Source organism: Rhinopithecus roxellana, chromosome 10 (genome assembly GCF_007565055.1).
Source record: "Rhinopithecus roxellana isolate Shanxi Qingling chromosome 10, ASM756505v1, whole genome shotgun sequence".
NCBI lineage: Eukaryota > Metazoa > Chordata > Mammalia > Primates > Cercopithecidae > Rhinopithecus > Rhinopithecus roxellana.
This window is the reverse complement of record NC_044558.1, coordinates 40,682,350-40,701,964: the sequence shown is the minus strand read 5'-3', so window position 1 is coordinate 40,701,964 and position 19,615 is coordinate 40,682,350.

Sequence of the window (19,615 nt, the reverse complement as noted above, 5' to 3'; positions counted from 1 at the left end):
TCATAAACATCTTCCTCATATTGCTTACAGATTTATAAATTTCTAAAATTAACAATTTATATATTCTAACTTTGTCGTCTGTCACTTGTTGACAAGCAAATACTCCTGAAGTAGGTAATACATTTGTAAATTAGGCATTTGAGAACTCTGTGTGTGCAACGCGATGGGAAAGGGCAGTGAAAGAAGTCAAGGATACCAATGCCAAACATTGTCTTCATGCTTGTGTCTAGTCTTGACCCTGGTATAAGGCTCATAAAAGTTTGCATTTTTGTTCTACTCCCTTTCAGCTAAATCCTCTATTTTGCAGGAATTAACTAAGTAGCTGAAGATTAGTTATTTTCAACAAGGGCCCTTAGTCAGTGAGCTGATATTTCTTCATGAGATTGTGAAAAAGACATAGAAAATACATAGAAAAGGACGTAGAAAAATTCAGAGAAAAAGAAAATGCCTCCCAATGCCCTTCTTTTTCCTCAGATATCCCCCTTGGAATAGGAGAAATAAAAATTGAATAATATTTTCCAATTTACCAGGAATAAGGCTTGCTTTCCAAAATGTCTGCACAGGGCCAAAAATGCATAGCAATACTAATGTTCAGGACAGAAATTTTGCAGGTGGGGTGGAGCAAGATGGCAAAATAGAAGCCTATACTATTTGTCCCCCGTAGGAACATCAGATTTTAACAAATACCTGCATGTAGAAAAGAAGAGTCACAAGAACCAAAAACCCAGGTGAGCAATCACAGTACCTGGTTGTAACTTAATCTTGCTGAAAGAGGCATTGAGGAAGGGAGGACAGACAGTCTTGACTCACTGATGCCACCTCTTCCCCAGTATACAGCAGCAGCCATGTGGCACGGGGACAGAATCTGTGCATTTGGAGGAGGAAGAGTGCAGTGATTACAGGGCCTTACACTGAACTCAGTGCTGTTCTGTCACAGCAGAAAATAAAGCCATGTTGGGCTTAGCCAGCACCACTCCATCCACAGAGGGAGCATTTGGACCAGGGCTAGCCTAAGGGGAATTACCCATCATGCAGTCAGAGCCTGAGTTTCTCAGCAAGCCTTGCCACTGTGGGCCAAAGTGCTCTGAGTTCCTAGGTAAACCTGAAAGGCAGTCTAGGACACAAGGACTGCAATTTCTAGGCAAGACTTCATGCTGGGCTGGGCTCAGAACCAGTGGACTCGGGTGACATGTGACCTAAGGAAACACCAGCTTGGGGAGTTGAAGAAGTACTTGTGCCAGCGTCCCCACCCCAATCCCAGCCAGCAGCAACAAAAGTGCTGGCAGCAACAAAAGTGACTCCTTCTTTCTGCTTAAGGAGGGGAGAGTTAAGAGTAAAGAGGACTTTATCTTGCAACTTGGATACTAACTCAGCCACAGGAGCATAGAGCACTGGTCAGAGTCATAACACTCCCCACTCCAGGCCCTGGCTCATGGAAGATATTTCTAGACACATCCTGGGCCAGAAGGAAACCCTCCAGCATGAATGGAAGGACACCGTCCTGACTAAAGAGCCCCTGGGTCCTGAATAACCGGCAGCAATAACCAGATCATACACCATGGGCCTTGGGATCTGAAATATACTGACTTCAGGTGTCTCCAAGCACATTCCCAGCTGTGGTAGTTACGGTGAAAGATTCCTTCTGCTTGAGAGAAGCACGGCAAAAAGTAAAGGGGACTTTGTCTTGCACTTCAGGTACCAGCTCAGCCACTGGGGTAGAATAATAAGTAAGCTCTTGGGGTCCCCAAGTCCAGGTCTATGCTCTTGAACAGCATTTCTGGACCTGCCCTGGGCCAGAGGGGAGCCCATTCCCCTGAAATGGGAATCCCTGGCTTGGCAGCATTCACTACAGCCTGACTGATGAGTCCTTGGGTTTAAGTGAACATCAGTGGTGGCTTGGAAGAACCCGCTGTGTGCTGGTGATGGTGGTGGCCACAGGGAGAGGCTCCTGTACTTGTGCAAAGGGGAAGCGGGAATGTGAAAGACTTTGTATTGCGGTTTGAGTGCTAACTTAACCACAGTAGAGTAGAACATCAAGGAAATTTCTAAAGTTTTTGACTCTAGTCCCTGGCTCCCAAACAGCATCTCTGGACCCGCCCAGAGCCTAGGGAAACTTATATCCTGAAGGGATGGATATAAAACTGGCTGGTTTCACCACCTGCTGATTGTAGAGCCCTAGGGCCTTGAGTAAACATAGGGGGTATCATATCACCCCCAGTTAAAATGACTTTTATCCAAAAGACAGACAATAACAAATACTGGAGATGAAGAGAGAAGGGAACTCTGTACACAGTTGGTGGAAATGTAAATTAGTACAACCCATATGGAGAACAGTTTGGAGGTTCCTCATAAAACTAAAAATAGAGCTACCATGTGATCCAGCCATCCCACTGCTGGGTATATACCCCAAAGAAAGGAAATCAGCGTATCAGAGAGATATCTGCACTCCCATATGTGTTGCAGCCCTTTTCACAATAGCCAAGATTTTGAAGCAACCTAAGTGACCATCATCAGATGAATGCATAAAGAAAATGTGGTACATATACACAAGAGAGTACTATTCGGCCATAAGAAAGAATGAGATCTAGTCATTTGCAACAACATGGATGGAATTGGAGGTGATTATGTTAAGTGAAATAAGCCAGGCACAGAAAGACAAACATACGTCCTCACTTATTTGTGGGATCTGAAAGTCAAAACAATTGAATTCATGGAGATAGAGAGTAGAAGGATGGTTACTAGAAGCTGGGAAGGGTAGTGGGTGTGGGACGGGGAGTGGGGATGGTTAATGGGTACAAAAAAATGAATGAATAAGACTTAGTATTTGATAGCACAACAGAGTGACTATAGTCAATAATAATTTAATTGTTCATTTTAAAATAATTAATTAGTATATCTGGATTGTTTGTAACATAAAGGATAAATGCTGGAGGGGATGGATACCCCATTTTCCATGATGTGATTATTATGCATTGCATGCCTGTATCAAAATATCTTTTTTTTTTTTTTTTTTTTTTTTTTTTGAGACGGAGTCTTGCTCTGTCGCCCGGGCTGGAGTGCAGTGGCCAGATCTCAGCTCACTGCAAGCTCCGCCTCCCGGGTTTACGCCATTCTCCTGCCTCAGCCTCCCGAGTAGCTGGGACTACAGGCGCCAGCCACCTCGCCCGGCTAGCTTTTTGTATTTTTTACCCCATAAATATATATACCTACTATGTACCTACAAAAATTAAAAATCAGAAACTCTTTTAAAAAAGGAATTGTATAGATTCAGTTTTCCCTTGTCATATAATTCTAAAGTAATTGGAAATAGGTTTTTTGTTTTCTTTTCCTGTCTTTCAAAATTTATGTTTAAAATATAATTTCCAGACGGAGGAAAGAACTAACATTGTTTGAATACCACACATTAACTCTACGCAATAGGTATTTTTATTGCCATTTTCTTTAGCGATATAAAAACAAAGTCTTAAATTGATTAAGTAACTTGTTGATTTTTAAATTGCAGAATAAGTCCTGCTCCAGAATTAATACGTGTGTTTAATCATAACATTTACATACTTTTTCCATAATGTTATTATCCTACTCATCACACCCACAAGAAAAACCTACAGTGCAGAAGATGAAAACTGAAAGATAATTTTTATCATATAATACTGAAAATATATAGCATGGAATTCTATTTTAATCTGTCAACCAACTATCATACAAGATTTGTAGGTGGATTTGCATGTGTAATACTTAGTTAATCCACTATATTTGGGGGGAAGGTGACTATATCATTGGGGGAGGGTGACACATTTGTTTTGTTTGCTCCTATATCACCAGTGCCTAGTATGGAACCTGGTACATAGAAAGAGCTCAATAAATACTCATTGAATGGATGTTCTTGGATGCTTCAGTTCACTCACTATCTCATAGATTACTAAACTTTTATACTGTTTTCTAATCTACAAATTTTCTTCTTTAATCAGTTTGCTAATTGATTCAGCAATTTTGATACACAGGAATAAAATCTAATAATTCATGATGCCACTTTAGAATTTATTTTGTTGTGGCTGGGCACGGTGGCTCATGCCTGTAATCCCAACACTTTGGGAGGCTGAGAGGGGTGGATCACCTGAGGTTAGGAGTTCAAGACCACCAACATGCTGAAACCCTGTCTCTACTAAAAATACAAAAATTAGCTGGGCATGGTGGTGCGTGCCTGTAATCCCAGCTACTTGGGAGGCTGAGGCAGGAGAATCGCTGGAACCCAGAATGCAGAGGTTGCAATGAGCCGAGATCACACCACTGCACTCCAGCCTGGGTGACAGAGAGAGACTCCATCTCAGAACAATGAAAATAAAAATAAATAAAATAGAAGTTATTTTGTTGTTTTTGTTGTATTCTGCCAGACTGATGGTGCTAGAAAAGAGAACACACTTTGAGAACTATTCTTATGGTGGACACTGTTGGGGTCTCACCCAGATCCTCTATTCCAGGGAATTATCCTCAGCTGACAGAAGCTGCCTGGCCTGCTAGGTTTATACCCCTTTCCTTACAGCCTACCTCTCACAACCCCTTCCAGGAGACCCCACAGCAAATAACTGACTGAAATGTATGTACCAAAAGCCAGTCCTTTCAGCTCAATGTGAGATTAATTCTGTGGCACAATTTGTGTGTCAGAACTTCCTTGTGGAATCAGACTGAATCTAGTCTGAAGCTGAGACCACATTGATGCTTAGCTTTCCCCTCTGTCCTATCCTGCTTCCCTATCTTCCTATGTGACTCTCCTTTCCTGAAATAACTTTCTAAATAAAACATTTGAACAAGAATTCTGCTTTCAGGCTCTGATTCTAGGGAATCCAGTGCAACAATATAGGAAGACACAGAGTAATGCAAATTAACATTTCTAATATAAAGTTTGATACAAGTAATAAGAACCCAAGCCAAAAACTGACATTCTGCTCAAAAAATTTATCCTTATTTTCAATTACAATATCTACTTCTTTATAATAACTTTTCATCAAAACCTAAAATAGGCTGGGCATGGTGTCTCATCCTGTAATCCCAGCACTTTAGGAGGTCAAGGCTGGAGGATGGCTTGTGCTCAGGAGTTTGAGACCAGCCTGGGCAACATAGCAAGACTTCGTCTCTACTAAAAATAAAAACAAAACAGAACAAAAATCCTAGAACAACAGAATAATAGTTCCTGAAAGTTAATGTGAATTAATTTTCTTTTCTTACATTATACCCTCTGGGGTTTTTACTTTCAATAGTCTTTGGGGTATAGGTGGTTTTTGGTTACATGGGTAAGTTCTTTAGTGGTGATTTCTGAGCTTTTAGTCCACCTGTCACCCAAGCAGTGTACACTGTACCCAACTTGTAGTCTTTCATCTCTCACCCCCCTTACCTTCCCCTACATGAGTCCCAAAAGTCCATTATATCACTCTTAGGCCTTTGTGTCCTAATGTGAGTTAATTTTCAATAAATAATTTAATCTATGTGTAAAATAATATAAAATCCACTGCTGAAATGAAAAAGGAGTTATACATATGTGTAAAGAGTTTTAATCAACAAACACTGACAGTCACAAACCCTGAATTACTAGTCATTTATCAAATATTTAAGAGGTTTTAAATATTTGAAACTACTAAAGTAGATCCCTTATATGCATATATAAACACAATATATCACTTAATATAAAGGAGCCTAGAATCTTCCTAGATGAAACAGATATCTAAACAGATAAATGATTCCTAAACTAACTACTAATACTCATTAGTTATAAAATAAATAATGATAATTATAGAAAAACTTAAAAATTATCAAATTTCTACTGTTCAGAAATTAATACTAAATTAATTTAACATTCTTTATATATAATATATATTTATATATTATATATGTAAATACATATCCTTTTAGTTCTTTTCCTATGTTAAATATATAGAAACACATTTTAATAAAAAATAAGATTACATATATGCTATTTTATAATCTGCTTTTAAAAAATTACAGTATATTATCAGTATATCCTCATGTAATTAAATATTCTTCTATAACATCAATTTCAAGGATGCACAGTATTGCATTATATGGGCGTATCATATTTTGTTTATATAATTAATTATTATCGTATGCTGATTTTTTGCAGTATTGCTTTCTTATTAGTGTTGCTACAGGTAACCTGTGAAACTAAATCCATGTGAATGTAAATGATTATTTACTTGGGATAGATTTGTAAAGTGGAATTGCTGAATCAAAGCAGTGAGTGCTTCTAAGGCTTTTGTTATTTATCACCAAATTGTCTTTATGATTGTACCCATTTCACCAAACTTTAGCCAGTAAAGACTGCAATAAAAAGTATATACATGGCTGGGCGTGGTGGCTCACACATGTAATCCTGGCACTTTAGGAGGCCGAAATGGGTGGATTGCCTGAGCTGAGGCATTCCAGACCAGCCTGGGCAATGTGGCAAAACCCTGTCTCTACTAAGCATACAGAAAATTAGCCCCCTATGATCTCAGCTACTTGAGAGGCTGAGGCACAAGAATCGCTTGAACCTGGGAGGTGGAGGTTGCAGTGAGCCGAGATCATGCCATTGCACTCCAGCCTGGGTGACAGAGAGAGACTCTGTCTCAAAAAAAAAAAAGTATGTACACATATACATATATAAATATATATATAAGTATATACACATATACATATTTATATATAAAAGTTATATTTTATAAGTATATAAAATTCTTATAAAAATTGCAAGATTTTTTGTCCAATTTGATAAGTGAAGCGGTACCATATTTAAGTTGTTTTTCTCTGCTAAAGATGGAGTCTCCATCTTGTCACCCATGCTGGAGTGCAGAGGCACAATCTAAGCTCACTGCAACCTCTGCCCCCGGGGTTCAAGCAATTCTTCTGCCTCAACCTCCTGAGTAGCTAGGATTAAAGGCACCCACCACCATGCCCAGTTAATTTTTGTACTTTTAGTAGAGACAGGGTTTTGCCATGTTGGCCAGGCTGGTCTCGAACTCCTGACCTCAGGTGATCTGCCCGCCTCGGCCTCCCAAATTGCTGGGATTACAGGCATGAGCCACTGCACCTGGCCATTTTTTTTTTTTTTTTTTTTTTTACTTTTAACAGATAATGTATGATACAATTTAGTTTTTAAATTGAAATATTAATAACAATATTTCAGGCAATAAAAACATAAATGATTTTCATTAGTAATATTTGCAAAAAGATTGATTTGTTATCTTATGACCCTGTTTGTGAACTAGGTACTACTATTGTCTCCCATTTTCTGAATGAAGAAACTAAGGCTTAGAGAGGCTAAGTCACCTAAGATAAAAAAATAGGAGAGCCAGATTCTAACCCCAGGCTATCTAAATCCAGATTCTGAGTTGTTCATCTCTACCATACATTCCCACCTTTAAATACAAACTTGCAAATTGTCAATATGAAATTACAATTTTTTTAAAATGACATATTGGGGAACACCAAACATATGCCTGGACCCAACCTATCTTTCCGGCCTTCATTCCTGTCATTTCCCCAGAAGTCTTCTCCTATATCATCCTTCAAGGCTCAATCTTTAACATAAACCCCTCTGTTAAATCTCCTCAATCTTCTTTGTTTCAATTAATATGTTTCACTTCTTACCTTATAACAGTTTTAGTTTGAACTAATAGATTTAATTAATTATAAAAGTTTTTGATTTATTAAAAAAATTGAACAGAAAGATCAGAAAATTTACATGTACTCTCTCTGCCTTTTGGGCACTCCCCTGATTTTTGAAGGCAGAAATAGACCCTGCCTTTGCTGTGTGCTAATAATAACATATACACAATTCAGTATTATATTTAATCCACATGGCAGTTACAGTTCACAGTAAACTACAAGTTTCTTGAGAACAGGTATGTTTTACTGATCTCTGTTTCCCAAAGACCTAGCACAGCTTCCACCATATACCATGTGTATAATTGCAAAATAGAAAAGTTACCAGGCACCTGTGAAGTCGGATTTGTTATCTTATGATCCTGTTTGTGAACTAGGTACTATTATTGTCTCCCATTTTCTGAATGAAGAAACTAAGGCTTAGAGAGGCTAAGTCACTGAAGATAAAAAATGGGAGAGCCAGTTTCTATCCCAGGCTGTCTAAATCCAGATTTTGAGTTGTTAATCTCTACCATACATCCCCACCTTTAAATGCAAACTTGCAAATAGTTTAAAACTTGTTTCTTCATCCATTAACTGGAGTTATATCAAAGAACCTACATACCTCATAGGGTGTTTGGGAAAATTGACACAATTCTCTATTTTACAAGCTATTTTGATAATTATTAGTACTGTTTTCAGTTGGGAAGTCTCCATCAAGCCTCCAATTTAGTATAGTTTAGCCACTATACTACACATAAGGAATGGAAAAATAAAAGAAATAAGAACCTTATGAGAATGAACTTACCAAAGTGCAAACACAAGTAATATGTAAGTGCTGTTATACAGGTAGCTATTAATATATCAACAATGTGAGATGGAAGAATTAAGTCCACATGTGACATTCAGAGAGAGTTTCACAGGGAGGAAATGCTAGCTTGAAAGTGTCCCTATGTTACTAGACAAGAGCTTCTGTCCTTTTTTCCAAACATTTTCTTGCCATTTAAAATATTTTTATAGATTTAGGGGGTACAAATACAGTTTTGTATGTGCATATATTACATAGTGCTGAAGTCTGGGTTTATAGTGTAACCATCACCTGAATAGTGTACATTTCACTAAACAGATAATTTCTCATCCCTCACTCCCCTCCCACCTCTCACCTTTTGGATTCTTCAAAGTCTCTATGTCCATGTGTACACATTGATTAGTTCCCACTTACAAGAACATGAGGTATTCGACTTTCTGTTTCTGAGTTATTTCAGGTACTATAATGGCCTCAAGTTTTATCCATGTTGCTGCAAAAGACATGATTTCATTCTTTTTATGGCTGAGTAGTATTCCATCCTGTGTGTGTGTGTGTGCATATCACATTTTCTTTATCCAGTCATCGATTGTTGGACACAAGTTTATTCTATAACTTTGCTATTGTGAATAGTGCTGCAATAAACATACAAATACAGGTATCTTTTTAATATAGCTGCTTCTTTTCCTTTGGGTAGATACCCAGTAGTGAGATTCCTAGCTCGAATGTCAGTTCTATTTTTAGTTATTTGAGAAACCTTCATACTGCTTTCTATAGAGGTTGTACTAATTTACAATCCCACCAAAGTGTTTAAGAGTTCCATTTTCTCTGCATTCTCATCAACATCTTTTGCTTTTTTGACTTTTGAATAATAGCTACTCTAGCCAGGATGGTGACTCATTCCTATAATTCCAGAACTTTGGGAGGCTGAGGCAGGAGGATTGCTTGAGCCCAGGAGTTCAAGACCCACCTGAACAACATACGGAGATGCTGTCTGTACACAATTTAAAAATTAGCCAGGCATCATGGCATGCATGTGTGGTCCCAGCTAGGGGAGGGGGAATTGCTTGGGCCTGGGAGGTCGAGGCTGCAGTGACCCGTGATCATGTCGCTGCACTCCAGCCTTGGAGATAGAGCAAGACCCTGTCTCAATAATAATAATAATAGCTACTCTGACTGGTATAAGATATTATATCATTGTGGTTTTAATTTGCATTTCTCTAATAATTAATGATGTTAAGCATTTTTTTTCATGTTTGTTGGCCACGTGTACATCCCCTTTTGAAACATGCCTGTTCATGTCCTTGCCCATTTTTGAATGGGTTTGTTTGCTTTTTACTTGTTTGAGATCCTTGTAGATTCTGGATATTAATCCTTTGTTGGATACATAGCTTGCAAATATTTTCTCCCATTCTGTAGGTTATCTTTTACCTGTTGATTACTTCTTTTGTGGTACAGAAACCTTTTAGTTTAATTGTCTCATTTGTATATTTCATTGTTGTTGCTTTGCTTTTGAGGTCTTAGTCATAAGTTATTTGCCTATGACAATGTCTAGAAGATTTTCCCTAGGTTTTCTTCTAGGATTTTCATAGTTTTAGGTATTACATTTAAGTCTCTAATCCATCTTCAGTTAATTTACAGACTTTAAATCAACAATAGTAAAAAAAAAAAAAAAAAAAAAAAAAAAAAAAAAAACTTTTTTATTTATATATATATATATTTTAATTATACTTTAAGTTCTAGGGTACATGTGCACAATGTGCAGATTTGTTACATATGTATACATGTGCCATGTTGGTTTGCTGCACCCATTAACCCGTCATTTACATTAGGTATTTCTCCTAATGCTATCCCTCCTCCATTCCCCCACCCCACGACAGGCCCTGGTGTGTGATGTTCGCCGCCCTGTGTCCAAGTGTTCTCATTGTTCAATTCCCACTTATGAGTGAGAACATGCAGTGTTTGTTTTTCTGTTCTTGTGATAGTTTGCTCAGAATGATAGTTTCCAGTTTCATCCATGTCCCTACAAAGGACATGAACTCATCCAAAAAAAGTCTTTATATAATGATAAAGAGATCAATTTAACAAAAAGATCTAGCAATCCTAAATATATATGCACCCAACACCACAGCACCCAAATTCATAAAGTAAATACTAGTAGACCTAAGGAAATTGATAGACAGCAACACAATAATAGTGAGGGACTATACACTGACAGCACTAGGCATACCATTGAGGCAGAAAATCAAAAAAGAAACTCTGGACTTAAATCAGACCCTAGACCAAATGAACCTAACAGACATTTATAGAACATTCTGCCCAACAATTGCAGAAAATATATTCTTTTCATCAATGCATGGGCCATTCTCCAAAACAGAACATATGTTAGGCCACAAAATAACTCAATACATTTTAAAGAATCAAAATCATATCAAGTATCTTCTGGGCCAACAGTGTAATAACACAAGAATAATACCCAGAGGAACTCTCAAAACTATACAAATACATGGAAATCAACCTGATTCTGAATGATATTTAGGTTGATAACAAAATTAAAGTGGAAAGTAGGCCAGGCACGATGGCTCACACCTGTAATCCCAGCATTCTGGAAGGCCAAGCTGGGTGGATCACGAGGTCAGGAGTTCAAGACCAGCCTGACCAAGATGGAAACTCTGTCTCTATTAAAAATACAAAAATTAGCCAGGCCCAGTGGCAGGTGCCTGTAATCCCAGCTACTTGGGAGGTCGAGGCAGGAGAATCTCTTGAACCTGGGCAACAGAGGTTGCAGTGAGCCAAGATCATGCCACTGCACTCTAGCCTGGGCAAGCAAGTGAGACTCCATCTCAATAAAAAAAAAAAAAAAAAAAAGGGGAAAGTAAAAATGTTTTTGAAACAAACGAGAATAGAGACAAAACATACCAAAACCTCTGATACAGCAGAAGTGATACTCAGGGGGAAGTTCATGGCATTAAAGGCCTACATCAAAAAGAAAGATTATAAATTAACAGCCTAACATTGCACCTCAAGAACACAGCAAAACAAGAAAAACCAAAGGTAACAGAAGAAAATAAATAACAGAACAGAACTAAGTGAAATTGAGACCAAAAGCAATATAAAGCATTCATAAAACAAGAAGTTGATTTTTTGAAAAGATAAACAAAATTGATAGACCACTAGCTAGAAGGACCAAGAAAAAACAGAAGATTCAAATAAACACAAACAGAAATGAAAAAGAAGTTACTACTGATGCCACAGAAATACAAAAGATCATCAAAGAAAACAATGAGCATACTATGAGCACGCACAAACCAGAAAAACTAGAGAAAATGGATACATTCCTGGAAAAAAACCTCTTAATACTGAACCAAGAAGAAATAGGAATCATGAACAGACCAATAACTAGTAATGAGATTGGATGAGAAATAAAAAAATTTCCCTACAAAGAAAAGCCCAGGACTACAGGGATTCATAACCAAATTCTACCAGAATTACAAAGACAAACTGGTACCAATCCTACCAAAACTGTTTCCAAAAATCGAGGAGGAAGGAATTCTCCTGGTAATGAGATTAGATGAGAAATAAAAAAATCTCCCTACAAAGAAAAGCCCAGGACTACAGGGATTCATAACCAAATTCTACCAGAATTACAAAGACAAACTGGTACCAATCCTACCAAAACTGTTTCCAAAAATCGAGGAGGAAGGAATTCTCCCTAACTCATTCTACAAAGCCAGTATCATCCTGATACCAAAGCCAGACAAGGACACAATGGAAAAGGAAAACTATGAGTCAATATCCCTGATGAACATAGATGTGAAAATCCTCAGCAAAATAGTAGCAAACTAAATCCAAAAGCACATCAAAAAGATAATACACCATGATCAAGTGGGTTTTATTCGAAAGATGCAAGGATGGTTCAACATATGCAAACTCATAAATGTGGTTCATCTCATCAACAGAATTAAAAACAAAAATCCTATGATCATCTCAATAGGTGCTGAAAAGCCATTTGGCAAAACTCAGCATCCTTTCATGATAAAAACCCTCAACAAACTAGGCGGAGAAGGAACATACATCAAAGAATAAAAGCCATATATGACAAAACCACAGCAAATATCATACTGAATGGGGAAAAGTTGAAAGCATTTCCCCCAAGAACTGGAACAAGACAAAAATGTCCACTTTCACCACTCTTATTCATCAGAGTACTGGAAGCCCTGGCTAAAGTAATCTGGCAAAAGAAATAAATAAAAAGTATCCAAATCAGAAAAGAGGAAGTCAAGTTATCTCTGTTCACTGATGATATGATCTTATACCTAGAAAGCCCTAAACACTCCTCCAAAAGACTCCTAGATTTGATAAATTACTTCAGTAAAGTTTTAGGATACAAAATCAATGTACAAATATCAGTAGCATTTCTGTATACCAAAAACAAGCTGAGAACCATATCAAGAACTTAATCCCATGTACAATAGCTACAAAAAATTTAAATGCCTAAAAATAAATTTAACCAAGGAGGTGAAAGATCTCTACAAGGAGAACTACAAAACACTGATGAAAGAAATCATAGATGACACAAACAAGTGGGAAAACATCTCATGCTCATGAATTAGCAGAATTAATATTGTTAAAATGAGCATACCATTTAAAGCAATCTACATTTATTTAATGTAGATTTATTCAATGCAATTCCTATCAAATTACCAATGTGATTTTTCACAGAATTAGGAAAAATAATTCTAAAGTTATATGGAATAAAAAAGGAGCCCAAATAGCCAAAGCGATTCTAAACAAAAAGAATAAAGCTGGAGACATCACATACTGGTATAAAAATAGATCAATGGATCAGAATAGAGAACCAAGGAACAAAGCCACATGCCTACAACCAACGGATCTTTGACAAAGTCAAGAAAAATATACATGGGAAAAGACACCTTATTCAACAAATGGTGCTGGGAAAATTGGATAGCTGATATGGTTTGGCTCTGTGTCCCTGCCCAGCGAGGTGTCAGAGCACTGGCACTAGAAAGGGGTCAACTTGCAAGTTGGTAAAAATAATTTATCGACAACAGTTTAAGTTTGAAAAAGCAAAGTTTATTAGAATGGAAGAACGCTGCAAAAGGATGCAGTGGGGTGCCTAACTGAGATGACCGAGTGATTCCTTAGGGGTATTTATGAACCTTACGGTGGGAGCTTAGGGTTGTAAAATGAGTTTCAGCATGGCATTCCAGAGATATATAGTTTTAGTTACTTATAAAAGTTGAAAGGGTCCTGAAACCAGATGTAACCAGGTAGCTTTTGCTCCCTTCTAAATTCCTCAGATAAGGAGTTTTTGTCTCTGGGGTCTGTTCAATCGTCACCAGGTGATTTTTGCTCTCCTCATTTTCCCCCTGACAAATATTTTGGTCAAACCTTTGATCCTTTATATTCCCCCATGCTCATGTCCACGTGCTGCCTTTTGAGGTCTCAATAAGAGGGACATCAAGTAGGGTCTAATAAGAGGGGCATCAAGTCTGTATAGCTACTTCCTGCTGAAAGGGGCAATGAAGGGATAGGTTGTGTTTTTCTCTTTCTTGCTCTCTGTCATGAAGGGAATGAAGGGTCATGAAAAACTCATTAATGGGGGTGGGGGGCAGAGACCAGATTTCTATCACAAGTCCCCATGTAAATGGAAGTGCTGTTGCAGGCTGGAATTGAGATTACATAGCCATCTGTAGGTGGAATTTTTGTAATCTGTAAGATAGAAATGTAATGAGAGTATTAAAAAGGCAGGGACTGAATATTAGAAGAATGATAAGGAACAAAGATCCAAAGAATGGGAGAAGCCAAGCGGTTTTTGGAAACCAATCAGTGAAAGTTTTGGTCCAGTCTTGGTTACTCTGGGAAAGTGTGTGTAGCTATTTGGCTTGTTTGAAAATTTCTTGGACATCAGTTTCCACTCCTCCGGACACATTAATGTAGGTGCAACAGGTTTTGTTGATGGCAGCAGACTCCTCCTTATTCAACTAGGAGGTAATCCAAAGCTCATCTATCAAAAACCATCCCTGCTAGTGAGTCTAAAGACTTTTCTATTGCTTATATACTTGTGCCAGTTTTTGTTAAGTCTGTTTCAAAGGAGGCGGTAAGTTCTTGTAGTGTGACTTCATGGTAAGTAAAACCTCCCCAAGGAGCAAGAGTTGCGATAGTTCCCACAACTCTGGCCAGAATAAGTCCTAGGGCCCTTTTTTTTTTTTTTTTTTTTTTTTTTTTTTTTTTTGTATAATGGAATTCTGAATTGGAAGTTATGTTCAAGACAGTGATTTGGGTAAGAGCTGCTGTTCTCAGAGTACAATCACCATAATGAAGAGAATTAGTAAGGTGGGATAGGGCCAAAGCTTAAAAAGGCTTTAAATAATTATTGGTGGTGCCACAAAGCCATAAGAGTCCAGGAGGGGCAGGTAATGTAGTTTGAGGTTTTTTTGGACTAAGAGGGCCATTGCTGCTAGGCACAGGGGCTATCCCTTCGAAACCAAGTCTAAAGTTTTTGAGAAATATGCTATAGGCCAGGAGCAGCAAATCAAGCCTATAATCCCAGCTACTTGGGAAGCTGAGGCAGGAGAATCACTTGAACCCAGGAGGCGGAGGTTGTGGTGAGCTGAGATCATGCCACCGCACTCCAGCCTGGGCAACACAGTGAGATTCCGTCTCAAAAAAAAAAAAAAAAAAAGATCTTATCTTACACATGACAGCTCCAGTAACTAAACAACAGCTTTGGTCCTTTCGGGATATGGCTGGGTCTGGCAGAATATGGATTCCTTCCTTTGGATTAATAGTGAAATCTTTGTATGAAGCCGTCAAGGGAACTAAGGAACAACCTTTACCCTGGACTAATGATATGAAGGTTGCTCTAAATACTTTAAAACGGGCCTTAATCTTGGCCCTGGCCTTAGCTCTACTAGATCTAACTAAGCCTTTAGCTGGTTACAGGCACGCATCACCATGCCCAGCTAATTTTTGTATTTTTTTTTCTAGTACAGAAGGGGTTTCACTATGTTGGCAAGGCTGGCCTCAAACTCCTGACCTCGTGATCCACCCGCCTCGGCCTCCCAAAATGCTGGGAAGATAAGATCTTTATGAGTGTTAGAGATTCTATTTGTATGGGGAATTAAGATAAGATCCCAAAATTGAAGCCTTGTGTGGATATTTGTACCTTAGAAGGAGATACTTTGTACCCACAATCAGAAAGATTGTTTAGTACTAACACGGTATTTTGATCTGAAACTGTTAGGACTACAGATTAGCAAGTCATCCGCATACTGGAGTAGATTGCTATCTGGGAGAAGCTGCAGGGTGGACAGGTCTTTAGCTAGGGCCTGTCCAAAAAGGTGGGGGCTATCTCTGAATCCCTGAAGCGAAACTGTCCAAGTTAACTGCTGAGTTATTTGAGTATCTGGGTCTTGCCATTCAAAAGCAAATAAAAATTGTGTATCCAGGTATACAGGAATGCAGAAAAAGGCATCCTTAAGATCAAGTACAGTAAGCCGCCATTTGTTCAAAAAGGGGGTAAGGGTTTGGGACAATAGGATTAATAGGAATAACAGCTTCATTAATAATTCTATGGTCCTGTACTAGTTGGTAGGAGCCATCTTGTTTCTTTACAGTTAAAATGGGAGTATTGCAAAGCGAGTTACAGGGGCACAATAATTCATAGCTTAAAAGTTTTGTTATTAGGGGCTTTAACCCTTTTCATGCTTCTGGTTTCAAGGGATATTGGGGGGTTCTGGGAAACTTATTGGGATTTTTAAGCTGAATGACGATGGCAGCAGCTGATAATTGAATGGAATAGAAGTATTCCAAACTTCAAATGGCACTTGTTTTAGAATGCGAGGTTCCATAGACTGTAGTGGCTCTTTCAGTGAAGTATGAGTTAAATGGCTAGAAATTGAGGTCTTAACTGTAAATTAACTTGTAATTCTGTGAGTAAATCATGAGCCATATTGGAACAGAGCAGTTTGGCAGGATTAAAAAGGAGTGAGTAAAGGAATAGCCTTCCATTTTACAAGGGAGTGGTGGTGTGAAACAGCCTCATTGAGGTTTTCCATCAATACCTGTAAGAAAAATGGAGGACTGGCACATTGGGCTGTAATAAATGTTTAAAGTTGAATAACTGGCCCCAGTATCTATATGGAGCATTATTTCTTGTTCAGCCACAATCAAATTTACCCAAGGTTTGTTCACAGAGATGGAAAAGATAGGGGCCTGGATGGCCTCAAGGCCCCATCAGTCATCTAGAGGACGACTTTCAGAGGCTTGATTATAATCCAGGAATAAAGTTAGAGGTGCTGGTCCTTGCCCTTTCTCTTTCCCTTGCCCTATCCTGTCCTGCAGGACCCTTGGGAGGTTGGTGAGGTTGTGGCTGTGACAGCCCAGAAGGAAGAGGTGGACTTCCTCATGAGAAGAGAGAGGACACTTGCTCTTCCAAGGACCCTCTTGTTTGCAGTGATGTCCTGGAGGTGGCTTGTAACCTGAAGGTTTGGAACATTCTCTACTCCAGTGTCCTGGATTTCTGCAGCAATGACAGCTCCCCATTCTGTTAGTATTATGGGGATGAGCCTTGGGGTTATTAGATAAAGAAAAAGAATGTCTCAAGGCTGTTGCCATGTAATTAGCTTGGTGATGGCATTTTTCTTCCTCCAATTCAGCTTTTTTATTTGTGATGTTTTCTCCTGGTTATTGAAAACCTCAAAGGCTGTATTTTATAAAACAGAAAAGGGAGTTCGTGGGCCTTGTTCTAATTTTTGAAGTTTTTGTCTGATGTCTGTGTAAGCCTGACTTATAAAATGTACAGCGAGAATGGATTAGCCTTCGGGGCTTTTGGGGTCTAAATTTATATATTCATGCATGGCCTCCACCAGTCTAGATGGGAAAAGGGCGAGGTTCTCAGATGGCTTCTGGGTGACTTCTTGTAATTTAGAAAATTTAACAGGTTGTAGCACAGCCTTTTTCATTCCTTCCAATAAGCAAGTTATCATATAATCTCATCTGGCCCTGCCTCTGTTTGGGCCGACATCAGCAGCCTGATACTGCCAATTGGTTTCTGTGTCAGGGACAGCTTTTCCCCAGCTTTATTATCGTTAGGATTGTGAGCATGAGCTGCATGTGCCCAAGTTTGAGCTGAAGACCATATGTGTGATATTTCTTTATGGGAACAATAAGTAGTTAATACCACCAATATGTCTTGCCAGGTTAAATCAAAGGCAATAATTAAAGCCCAAAATTCTCGAATGAACTTAGAGGGATTCTGGCTAAATGAATCCAGCATGGATTGAATTTGTGAAAGATCAGACACTGGAAAAGGGACAGGAACTCGAATTGTTCCCAAATCTCCATTTGCTACCTCATGGAGAGGCAAAATATTTTGGGGATTTTCTGAGGACTCTTTGCACTAGTGGTGTAAGTCACTCCTGTGCACGTATATGAAGAGGATAAATGTATTTGGATATGGAGGGGGTTGACTGGGGGATGGAGCGGATGGAGAGGGTGTAGGTGAAGCGGGAGCAGGCTGAGGATGTGATAGGCAAAAGGAAGGATCATCTAAGACATCAGAATCAGAGAGAGAGGAAATTCCTTGGAATCATATGTGACTATTTTTATGTAATTTGGGGTTTTGGGATAAAGCTAAAAAGACCTGAACATATGAGACCTCTGAATACAAAAGAAAATTATACACTTCTTTTGAGAGTTTGCGAGTTAAAATGGGACCAGTTTTTAAGAATGCAACCCAAAGATGAGAAGGAATGAAATGAAGAATGAATTGAACCCATGTTGGGTTTTGATAAGGGACTACAAGATCGCTGAGGCATGCCTGAGAGATTTGGACCTTCCTTTTCCCTTTGACTCACTCTATTCAGGGGTATCCCACCACAGCCTTCCCTTGCCTGGATGACCAGACCAGGCGTGCCCTTGCTTGAGTGGTCAGCTCAAACTTAATGTGATGGAGAACTCACCTGTAACTTGGGATCTGGTGCCTATGACAGAGTTGAATCCAAAAGTGGGTCTGCAACCAGTGGAGTGCATCCGCGCAGAGGTGAGATCACTGCTGCCCGTTTCCAAGGCACAGTTTACAGAGTGTTAAGTGAAAGTGGACTTGCTACCCTAATAGGCAATAGCAAATTCGCTCTTTTGTCTTCGCCTTCAGGTAACATGAGGGAGTGCCCTCGGCCAGAAACCCTCAATTGCCAAAGAGTACTCAAACTAGTTCACTGGCAGTCTGAAAATAGAAAAGAACCCTAAGGACAAGGAAGGACAAGTATCCCTTCTCTAGGGCTTCAGAATCCCACGAAGAGTATCCTCGGCTAGGGACCGTCAATTCCCAAAAGTAAAGAACCAGACCATCGAGGGAAGCAGGGAGGAAAAAGCAGGGAAAAAAGAATGGAGAAATCTCAGTAAAGTCCGCATAACGGGTCACCAAGATGTTGGATGATGTGTCAGAGCCCTGACACTGGGAAGTGGTTGACTCACAGGTTGGTAAAAAGAGTTTACCAACAGTATAGGCTTGAAAAAGGAAAGTTCATTAGAAAGAAAGAACGCTCCAAAAGGGTGCAGCGGGTTGCCTCAGCAACAGGACTAAGCACACCATGGTGGATTTTCCCTAGGGGTATTTGTGACCTTAAGGAGGGAACTTAGGATTGTAAAATGAGTTTTGGCATGGCATTCCAGAGATGTATAGAAATTTTAGTTACCCATAAAAGTTGAAAGAGGTCTGGAATTACATGCAGCCAGGTGGTCTTTGTTCCTTTCTGAATTGCTCAGATAAGAAGTTTTTGTCTCCAGGACCTCTTCAATGGTCACCAGGTGATTTTCACTCTCCTCAGTCCCCACACAAATCTCATCTCGAATCGTAATCCCCACTGTATCAAGGGAGGGACTTGGTGGGAGGTGACTGAATCATGGGGGTGGTTTCCCCCATGTAGTACTCGTGATGGTGAGGGAGTTTTCACGAGATCTAATGGTTTTAAAAGTGGCAGTTTCCCCTGCGCACTCTGTCTCTCCTGCTGCCTTGTGAAGAAAGTGATTTTTTCCCCTCTACTTTCTGCCATGATTTTAAGTTTCCAGAGGCCTCCCTTCCTCTTTTATCTATAAATTGTTTATAAATTATAAGTTCATAATTTATAAATTATAGTACCTTAATACAATTTT